The sequence below is a fragment of the Eleutherodactylus coqui genome, chromosome 13, assembly GCF_035609145.1.
Source record: "Eleutherodactylus coqui strain aEleCoq1 chromosome 13, aEleCoq1.hap1, whole genome shotgun sequence".
NCBI lineage: Eukaryota > Metazoa > Chordata > Amphibia > Anura > Eleutherodactylidae > Eleutherodactylus > Eleutherodactylus coqui.
The window spans coordinates 109,074,694-109,085,529 of NC_089849.1; the positions used below are offsets into that span (position 1 = coordinate 109,074,694).

General features: G+C 48.2%; 1 pseudogene; it reads left to right on the plus strand.

Annotated features, from left to right (window-relative positions):
* The first annotated feature begins 8,530 nt into the window (after positions 1-8,530).
* On the plus strand, positions 8,531-8,658 carry LOC136588885 (U2 spliceosomal RNA; annotated as a pseudogene).
* The last annotated feature ends 2,178 nt before the right edge of the window (positions 8,659-10,836 follow it).

Genomic DNA, 10,836 nt, shown 5'->3' on the forward strand with positions numbered 1-10,836 from the left:
CTAGAACTAGAAGTAATAGATGCAATATAGACCATCCACCATAACACTGATACATATGGTTGGTGAGGAGACAAACTGCTATAGGCGTGCCGCGCCTATATAATTTTAATGATGGGATTTTTTTCTATATTGCACATGAAGATGAGGATTGGCACCCCAAAATGGAGACCCCCTGTATGTCCCGTGTTCAGAGATATACCCATTGTGGCCCTAATCTTGTGTCCGTATGCACAATGGGGGCCAAACCGAAAGGAGCAGCCGGTGGCTTTGTGAAGTTATTTTGCATGAAAGTGTTTTAGGCCCCATTGCCCACTTGTGGAGCCCTTGAGCGGCTTTGGAGAACCCCCACAAATGACCCTGTTTAATTGTCTCTTTATTAACAATTTTCCATTACAATCAAAAGAGAAAAAGAGAAAAAAAAAAGGGACTTTTCATATTGTTAACATATTGAAGTGTAGTAGTACTGTGGCAATATCCAAATTATACCAGAACTACAGAGCAGAATAGAGCATATATATATAACATATTGAAAGAGGAACAAAATAAAATAACATGGAATAAAATAACATGAGATAGAGGAGGTACACTTATGATGGGGACTGATGAGTTATTTGAGTCCAAAATCTATCGAATTTACCATACTACCGTATGTTTTCCGGGGTGTGGGTAGGGGGGGGCTTCGGTCGACGGAGGGGGAGTTAGAACATGTGGGGGGTCAGCAGGTCCGCCTCATTTGGGTTTAGCAGTTAAGGGAGGTGGCATTGCCTTTTCGTGTCTTTAGGGATTATTAGTCATATAGTCTATCCAGGTTGCCCAAAAGGTCATTCGTGGGCCCCCGGAAGCAAATCTTCGTGAGTAGGCCTCCTCTAAATGAAATGTGTGGTTTACTAAGTTCCTTACCTCCAGTATGGAGGGGGCTTCCTTTGCTTTCCAGTGTTTGGCAATTGCCATACGTGACGCTAGGAGAATGTGTGAGGTGAGAGCCGAGTAGAAGGGGGATAGCTTCTTTGTGTTTAGGAAACAAAGGGCCAGGGTCGGGTCAGGGGCTACATATTGGTGGGTGACTGAGTGGATGAAGTTGAACACTGTGTTCCAGAACGATCTTATGACTGGACAAAGCCACCACATGTGAAAATATGTGCCTTTCGCACCGCACTCTCTTCAGCAGGTCTCCGGGATTAGGTTGTTCATCTTAGATATTCTAGCTGGGGTAAGGTACCAGCGAAGAAATATCTTCTGGGATGTTTCCCAGTGTGCTATTCCATGCGATATCTTTTTCGTCCATGCAAGCGCCCTACTCCAATCTTCCAGACTGAATGTTTGTTTAAAGTCAAGCTCCCATAGCATCATATGGGCTGATTTGGTTTGGGAGATCTGAGAGAACGAGCTCTCGTAAAAAGTAGATATGCCTCCGGAGACCTCTGTTGAGAGCGAGTAGAAAGTAAAGGCCGTTTTTGGGAATAGTGGTTTACTAATATCTAGGGATTGTAGTGCGTATCTCAATCTCAAATGTGAGAAGCCCAGTTTACTAGGGAGATTGAATTTTCTGCTTAATGTAGGGAAGTCCATTATAGCAGCCTCTTCCCATAGATCTCCTACTTTTTTCACCCCAGCTCTCTCCCAGGTCCCAAATTCAAAGTCCGGGAGTATAGAGGATAGGAATCTCAGGGGGAGGGATATGGCCGAGACCTTTTCCGAGTTGGATGCCACTAGTTGGTTCCAAATCTGCACCGACACCTGAAGACTTGGTAGGGTACGAGTTGGCAGCGGGGGGGGGGGGGGGGGGGGGCAACTCCGAGAAGGGAGATCAGGGGGGCTCCCAATGTTGCTTTTTCTATGCTCACCCATTTTTTGGGGGATGAGGTAACCCACCAGTGTTTGATTTGATCTAGAATAGTGGCTGCGAAGTATCGCTTAATGTCAGGTGCTCTCATACCTCCCAGTTCGTATGGTTTTGCTAAAGTGGCGAATTTTATTCTAGCGTGGGATCCTCCCCAGATGAATTGGTTAATCAAGGCTTGGAGTTTGGTTATGAATTGGGACGGAATTGGGATTGGTACTGTTCTGTAGACATATAGGATTCGGGGTAGCATCATCATTTTGACTGCCGCTATTCTACCTGCCCAGGAGATGAAGGGTTTGCGAAACTTACTTAGAATATTGGGGATACTGTTAAGAAGTGGTAGATAGTTTTTGGAGAAGGTGAGGGAGCTGGGGTATGCTATGTTGATGCCCAGGTATGGCATAGAACTGCTGCACCATGTGAAAGGGAATGCTTCCGTAATGCTTTGGGTCGTCTTGGGGTCCAGGCCTAAATTTAACATTTGGGATTTTGTGTTGTTGATTTTATAGTATGAGACATCTCCAAATTGGTCTAAAGTAGACTGGACATGTGGCAGGGAAGAGGTTGGGTTAGTAATGGCTAAAATGACGTCGTCTGCATATAAACCAATCTTATGTTCTTGTAATGCTACTTTGATCCCTTGAATGTTTGGATTAGTCCTAAACTTTTCAGCCAGTGGTTCCATTACCAAGGCAAATATTAGGGGGGAAAGGGGGCACCCCTGTCTTGTACCATTAGAGATGGCAAATGGAGAGGAAAGGCATCCCGAGGCGAATATCCTTGCTGACGGGGCAGAGTACAGGGACATAATTGCTGTCTTGATACGTCCTGAAAATCCAAACCTCTCCAGGGTGGCTTCCAGGAACCCGCAATGGATTCGGTCGAATGTTTTCTCAGCATCTAGTGCTAAGAGCATAGCTGGTGTTCTGTTCCTTTCGGCCACCCTGACCAGGTCTAGAAAGCGACGGGTACCATCCGATGCCTGTCTTTGGGGGACAAATCCCACTTGGTCTGTTGCTACTAATACCGGAAGGATTGTGAACAGTCTTATACCAAGGATTTTTGCGTAAATTTTTACATCTGTGTTCAACAGGGAGATAGGTCGGAAATTGGCTGGGGATGTATTCTCCTTCCCTGGTTTGGGGATTGTAACGATCAGAGCTTCCAACATCTCGGGTGGGAAGGAGCCGTTTTCCATCGCCCTGTTGAACACAGATGCCAGATGAGGGGCCAGGAGCGTTGCGAATTTTTTATAATAACCGTTTGAAAATCCGTCCGGGCCTGGGGTTTTGTGGGGCTTAAGTAATTTAATCACGTCCTCCACTTCCTGAGAGGTGATTGGGGAAGAGAGATTTTCTATTTGCTCGGTAGACAGGCGAGGGAGGTTCACACTTTGTAGGAAACTGTGTATTTCTTCCTTTTGGGGATGGTGTATGTTTTGGTTATTTTTTAAGTTATATAAGGAGGAATAATATGCAGCAAATGCGTTCGCCATTTTTTGGGGATGGAAGATTTTTCTGCCTTGTGGGTCGAGGAGGTATGCAATTCTTTCTTTAGTTCTAAGATCTTTGAGCTGCTTCGCTAGTAAGGCCCCCGTCCTATTGTCGTGCGCATAAAATTGCATTCTGAGTTTTTGAAACGCGATGTCATGTTTAAAAACCAACAGGTTTTGTAGCTTCGCCCGAAGGTTAAAAAGGTCTGTTGTCCTTTGTGGGGTAGGTTTATTTTTATTTAATGCTTCTAGGGATTTAATTTTGTCCATTAGGAGGTTAAATTCCTCTTCTCTTTTCTTTTTGGCTCTTGCTCCAAGTTTAATAAATATGCCTCTCATGTAGGCTTTGTGTGTATTCCACACTGTGGAGATGTTCGGGACTGATCCTATATTGTTTGCAAAAAATCCTTCTAATTCCTCTTTAAGAGGTAGTTCATGCTCAGGATGGTTTAAAGTGTATTCATTTAATCTTCATGGGAATGATGGGGAGTAGTTGAATTTCTCTTGGAGCGTTAAGGATATGGGGGCGTGGTCAGACCATGATATTGTTCCAATATCCGCCTGTAAAACCCCCTCGAGGCCTGCCCGTGGCAGCAGGAACATATCTATCCTAGAATAAGATGCATGTGGCGCGGAGAGAAACGTGTAGTCCCTCTACGATCCATGCATGCACCTCCACACGTCGTATAATTCTTCTGAGTGTATGATTGGGACAATGGGTGACATGCCCCTGCCGCTCGCGGAGGAGTCCAAGGTAGGGTCCACCACTGAGTTTAGATCTCCTCCGATCACCAAATTCCCCTCTCGAATTTTAGCCACTTCGGAAAGAACATGTTTGAAAAATTTGGCCTGCCTTTTAAATGGGAAGTAGACATTTACTAGAGTGTAGGTGGTGGCGTTAATTACGCAGACTAATATTAGAAATCGTCCGCCTGGGTCCACGTATACGTTTTTTTGGGAAAATGTAACGTTCCGGCTAATGGCTATCATTACGCCTTTCTTTTTTTTCCCTTCATTTGATGCCAGGAAAATGTTTGGAAATTTAGGGTGGTTGCAGGGGGGGTGTTTATCTCTCAGGAAGTGTGTCTCTTGGGCGAGGAAGATGTCTGAGTGGGACTTAAGAGCCTGTCTCCAAAGCATGCTACGTTTATAGGGGCTGTTCAGGCCTTTTACATTTAGGGATGTGATGCTAATGGGCATAACTGGTAGGTGGTTTATACGCTGGGGAGTCGTTGTGTTTTTTCATATTAAGTATGGTGGGGGGGTAGGGAAGTGGCCTCCTACTGAACCTTTTATAACTATATTTGACATAAGGAAAAAAAACATCATTAACAGTTAACAAAATCAAAATATTGTTCATCCAGCGCCTATCTGCACTGGATGAATGAACCTTAGGTAGGGGTGGCATTTTAAACCATCCACTTTAGGCTCCGTAAAGGAGAAATATAACTATGGGTTCAAGACCCTTTACAACATCAATTTATGCGTGTCTGCCATGCTTATCTGCTGTTTTCCAGTCTTGTTCGATTCTTGTAGGAGATTCTACCGCCGTCCTCAGAGGCTTCTGAAGGATAGGGATCCCCCATTGTTTCAGGAACGAGACGCCTTCTTCTGGCGAGGTGGCAACCTGGATGGTTCCATTTTTTGAGATCAGTAGTTTGGTTGGGAATCCCCATCTATACTTGATGTGCGCCTCTCGTAGTGCTGCTGTAACTTCTGTAAACTTTCTCCGAGACTGCAGAGTGGCGGCTGAAAGATCTGGAAATATTTGTATGTCTTCATATGGAGTCGGTAGTGTGCCTCTACACCTTCCAACTGCCAAGACTTCCTCTTTTATTTTATGGAAATGTATTCTTGCTAAGATGTCTCTGGGGGCTGACTCAGGGACAGAGCGTGCTTTTGGAATTCTGTGGGCTCTGTCAACTGCATATTCGATCTCGGGAAGGTCCGGGAGGAGCGTTTGGAGTAATTTGAGTATATATTGTGGAATGTCAGGGGGGGTCACAGTCTCTGGAACTCCCCTAAATTTGAGATTGTTTCTTCTGGATCGGTCTTCCAAGTCTATGACCTTCTCTCTCAAATATGCGACTTCTTCCATACTGCCATGCGCATCTACCAACTCGTTGTGGGCTTTGGTAAATTCTCCCATTTTCCGTTCAAGGTGGTCAGTTCTGGTAGCTAGGTGGTCGATGTTAGATTGTAATTGACCAGAGAGGCTCTGTATATCTTTAGAAATGTCCTTTTGCAGCGAGATTAGCATAGTCTTCAGAGCGTTTATAGTTAAGGGGCTTTCAGAGTCGGGATAAGCTTGGAGATTGTTGATAGGATCTGTCTGCGGGGGAGTTTCTTGTGGATTGTTATTTTGGCTCTTTTTTGCCGCCGGTCCTTTTGGGGAGGGGGAGGCTGGTAGGGGGTCCTGAACATTCCTTTTCCCTCCGCTTCCAGGGGAGGTGTTGGGATTGGCTGGGGTAGGCGGGAGAGATCCTGTGGAGGAGTATGGAGACAGAGCCGCAGGGCTGTGGGTGTTGGGTATTTCTTCGGTTACGGGGATGTTTGAATGAGATGTGGCGGGTTTGTTTTTGTTGCTCTGTGTGCCAGGCGGGAAGTACTCTGAGAGTCTCCTGGGGGCCGTTGCTTTAATACGTCGCTTAACCATCCTGAATAGTTAATTCTTGGATATGCGCTGTGGATTGGTCGCTATTTGTTGTATAGTGGTCTACCGGGTGGCGTATTCTTTATGGAGGCGTTGGAAGGCGTAGTTGTTTGTTAAAAGTTCCTTTAGAAGCTCATTGATGTTGAGTGGTCCTGTTATATGTTGCTGAGGAGCCTCATGTGGCGGGTGGAGTTAGAACATAGAGTCCTGCTATTCCATCTTGAGTGCCTTAGGTAGCGCTCCTGTAGAGTTTTGAAGATTTGTTAAGTGTGGCTTTGCCTGATAAGAGTCCTTTCTTTTTTTAGAACTATCAGTATTTGCTGAGAAGAAAGTGTTTGGGATTGAGGAGTCCGCTGGGTCGCACCGGGAATTTGATATTTGCGTCTGCGAGGCGCGCGATGTATTGCTTCCTTGGGTGTTGCGGGGGCTGGGACTTGCTTCCAGGCTATTTTGTAATGCTGAGGAGGCTATATAGTGTTTTTCTGTCAGTACCCTTTGGCACAGGGTCTGTCTTTGTGGGTTGCTGACAGTTTCTATATAGCAGTCTGGCTATGCAGATATTCCTCCACAGATCACTTGGCAGTAAGGTGGGGAGGTATTCTCCTTGTAGTTAACTGTGGGTCCCTCTTCTCAACACACTTAGGCCTCCTTCCCACGAATGGATTTACGCCGCGTAAATCCGCGGCAAAAATCCGCTGCGTTGCCCCATGCTATTAGGTTCTATTGAACCTAATAGCACAATGCACACGATGCGTAATTCCACCGCGGAATTACGCACCGTGAAATCTCCCGTTGTCACCCGCAGCATGTTCTATTTGCTGCGGGTGTACGCGCTGACGGCTTCCATTGCAGTCAATGGAAGCCGTCCGTTCACGCTATCTCCCGCTGCAACCAGCGGAAGATAGCGTGAAAAAACGCTTCCCCGCCTACCGCCGCGCGTCATATGACGCGGCCGGCGCGTCACGTGACACGGCCGGCCGCGTCATGTGACGCGGTGGGCGTGTCACATGACGCGACGGCGGTGGGCGGGGAAGCGTCTTCACACGATCTTCCGCTGGTAAGTATGGGGTCTCTGGGGGGCGCCGTGACGGGCTTCACTGCGTAATATTACGCGGCGGAGCCCGTCACGCTCGTGGGAAGGAGGCCTTAGGGGCCTCGTTGCTCTTTCTAATGGGCAAGGATTGGCTTTGTTTAGTGCTTTGAGAAAGGGATGAGAAGAGGTTCAGGTCCTGGTTATCTCTGTTTTGGCCACTAGATGGTGCTGTGGTGCATTGATATTTGAACTGCACTATACTTTAAAGGAGCCTGCTGTCGGTCTGAGAGCTCCGGGGAGAGGACCTCCGTTCCCCCGCTGCACGTCAGAAATAGTGAGTACTGCTTTAAACTTTTCCTGGTGTTGATGTGCTGGGAGGATCACAGTATCCTCTCTTTTTTACTTTTACTTTTCTGCTCTGGTCTGGCTAGTATGCCAAGCAGCCTGCTCGACTCAGGGGGGAGGGGGGGCGAGATGGCCGCTGCCTCACAGGGAGCTAGAGACTAGGTGCAGATCTTCCGGTGTGCCCGCCCGTGCTGATTGTCGGCTCTGGGGAGCAGGAGGGGGAAAACCACCAGCGTGGGGATTAGTCCAGCGGGGGATCACCCTGATGAGTGTATGTGCCGCCGAGTTGCAGGTTGGTGGCCACGGCGGTATATTCAGAGGGAGGGAGCCGCGGCTGTGTATTTGCAAGGCGCTGCTGTGAGAGCGCGGGCACTGAGGGCGACAGAGCCTCCCCTCCAAATCGGCAGGGGTTACCTTGTGCCGTAGTCCTCTGCTTGGGGCTCCGTGAGCGGTCCTCGCCGGGTGTTTCTGAGCGCGGTACTTGTCGGGTTAGGCCGCGGGCGCGGGCCGCTGTGCAGGGCCGCGGCTCTTCGGCTTCTTTTTGGCGGCTGGAGATCACCAGGTGAGCCTTGTCCGGGCCGGTTGTGGGTTCTGGTGGGTCCCCAGGTGCTGTGCTCTTGTCTGCCTCTGTTTGGGTCACTGATTTGACCCAGAAAAGGGCTGAAAAGGGAGATTCTGTGGAGGAGCAAAACAGCGTGCGACCTCTCTCCTTGCTTGCTAAGCCACGCCCCGGGCCATAGTGTTTTTACGTCCTCCCGAAGTGGGCTTTATTCTCTGAGGACGTAAAAACATGTGTCCTGCAGAGAATAAAGCCCCTCGGGCTCTGGACGTGACAGCTCCATGCTGTCGGTGTCCGCAGCATGGAGCTGTCATCCCGGGCTGTTCGGACCCCCCCACCCCCGGCATTGCGATCGGCGCTATGCAATGGATATGGATGCATTAGACACCCGCAGGTAGTAAAATACCTGCGGATGTCATTTTTCCCTGCAGGCGCGGGTCCCGCGTGCAGGAAAAAATCCGGACATGCTCCATTCAGGCGCGGGTCTCCCGCGGGGACGGCTCACCACGGTTGAGAAGGCGTTGGGCGGGGCTATGCAAAGGTCTTCCGGCTCCCTCAGTGCATTGTGGGTGTGCCCGGAGTGCTGGCTGAGCGTGTTGCATCTGATACGTCCCCTATCTGGGGATCATATATTAAATGGATTTTTAGAACAGGGAGCTGGAAAAAGTGCTTGCTCTGTCCACTCCGCACATTGACCTGGTATTGCAGTACCTCCAGTACTGGTGCACCCCCTTTCCTACAGCAGTTTCCAAAAGCAGGAAAAAAAACTGATGAGCAAGAGGTGCAGCGCAGCTGCGGCTGCTAACAACCAAGCACTTAGATTTAGGCCTCATGTCCACGTGATACATGGCGGAAGTATCGCATGATACTTGTGCGACGGCTCGTGTTTTTGCGTGATGTCCTGTAGTTTTTATTTGTACCATTTTGGAGTTTATAAGACTTTTTTATCGCTGTTTATTATAACTTTTTTTGGAGATAGGAATCGGTTACGTGCACACTTCCCATAGACTTGTACAGGGACCCTTGGTGCGCAAATGTGCACAAAAATAGAGCATGGTGAGGTTTTGCACGCATGCGAAATGTGTGAGTAAAGAGAATTCTGAAGGCATCCATTGAAACAAATATGTTTGTGTGAAGCGGCCCTTACTGTACTTTTGTTAGCACGAATCAAGCACATTTGCAAGCGCAAAAAAACACGCAACCATGCCGCCATTTATTGAAATGGGCAATTAGTGTAATTAGAATAATACATGTTCTGCCCCTGCATAAATGCACGAGAAAATAAAGGGGACTGCTTTTTTTTTTAACAAAATGCGCATGCAAAATACACTTATGTGAAGGAACTCGCTGCAATCAGCGGGTTCTACTGACGTGTATTTAGCATGTATATTTTTCATGCATAATATGCTGCGCAAATACATCTGTGTGAATCTGGCCGAAGAGCCCACGGTGGTATGCGTAAAACGCTGCGTCTCTGCGGTGAGAACACAGTCGTGGACATGAGCCCTAAGGCTGGAGCTCTATGGAGTCTTTCGCCATGACATGGGTCATGTGACCAAAGATCGCTGTGCAGCCCTGTGAACTTGCATTCTCAAATATATCAATGGGGTCGCGCAAGTTCCCACAACCTATAGATTGCTTAAACCTCTACGAGGTTGGATTTTTGCAATATATTGGTCGCAGCTACTTGTGAGTTGTATCGCAACTCCATTGTCTTCAGTAAGGCCGGTTGCACACGACTGCTTCACATTCCGAATGCGGGATACCACAGCGGAATCTGGCCGTTAACCCAGACGGCGACCCTGCGTTCCTGCAGAATCTGTAATGCGGATGACCGCGAGAGTGAAGGAAGTAGCAGTAGTATGTATCTTTCAATGCATGTGATTTGCTGCGGATCCTCCGTGTGGAGGACGGCTGTGGATTGAACAATAGGAAACCGGTGGTGTGAAGCCGGCCCGAGAGTGTGAGGTCGCAGGGCTATACAGCAATTTTGGTCGCGTAGCACTAGTCTCATTGCATGACTACGACTCCGCCGTTCATGGGAGCTCAGTGCTTGACCATCTCCGTCAGCTCCACAGAAGTGAATGGAGAAGTAGTCACACGTTTAAAGAAATCTCATCCATATAATGCGGAAAAACAATCTACAGTTTAAATTGACCTGTGGGGCGGATTTTAAAGCTGCCCCTTCAGCAGCGCTCTGCACTCACACTATAGCAGGTTAGTGTGAGAGCGCAGAGTGCTGCTGAAGGGGCCACGGGATTGTTCCTTTTAGAACAAAAGTTCCTGGCGGGAACAAATCCCAATCATCATCTTCCGCCAAGTCACTAAGATGACTAATCCGATATTTTTGTATCTAAGTGAACTGAATATGGCCGCCACCACAACTTGCCTCCAGCTTTCCTAGTCTTCTGCACAACATCATTACATGTCTACACCACTTTGTTTTCAGGAGCCGAGGCAAGTGGGGTGACGACTACCGAGCGAGGCTCTGTTCGTGTCAGTGGTAGGGAGCTCCATGATGGTCATCAGGTTACCAACATGTTTTGTCACCCAGCTTTCCTAGTTCCTGAATGGCCAGCTTCACAGAGCGCCACTTTTTACAACCCATACCCGTCGCTGAGGTCAAGAAATACCCCAAAAAGCATTAGAGGAGGGGGGAAACCTGGTTTTCTTGCCCCATGTGCCCATCCCAACCAGCCTCTGTAATTACCCCCGCCGTCGGACATAAAACGCAGTTTACGTTATTTTAGGGAATGCTAAAATGCTCCTCTCTTCAGTAGCTCCACTCTAGCCACTTCACTGATCTGCTGGATAGAATGTATTGGCTAGTGGCAGGATCTCCCAGCAGCCACTACACTCCAGACGCACCATCCAATCAGTGAGCGGGGAGCAGGGCTAGTGAGCGGCAGCT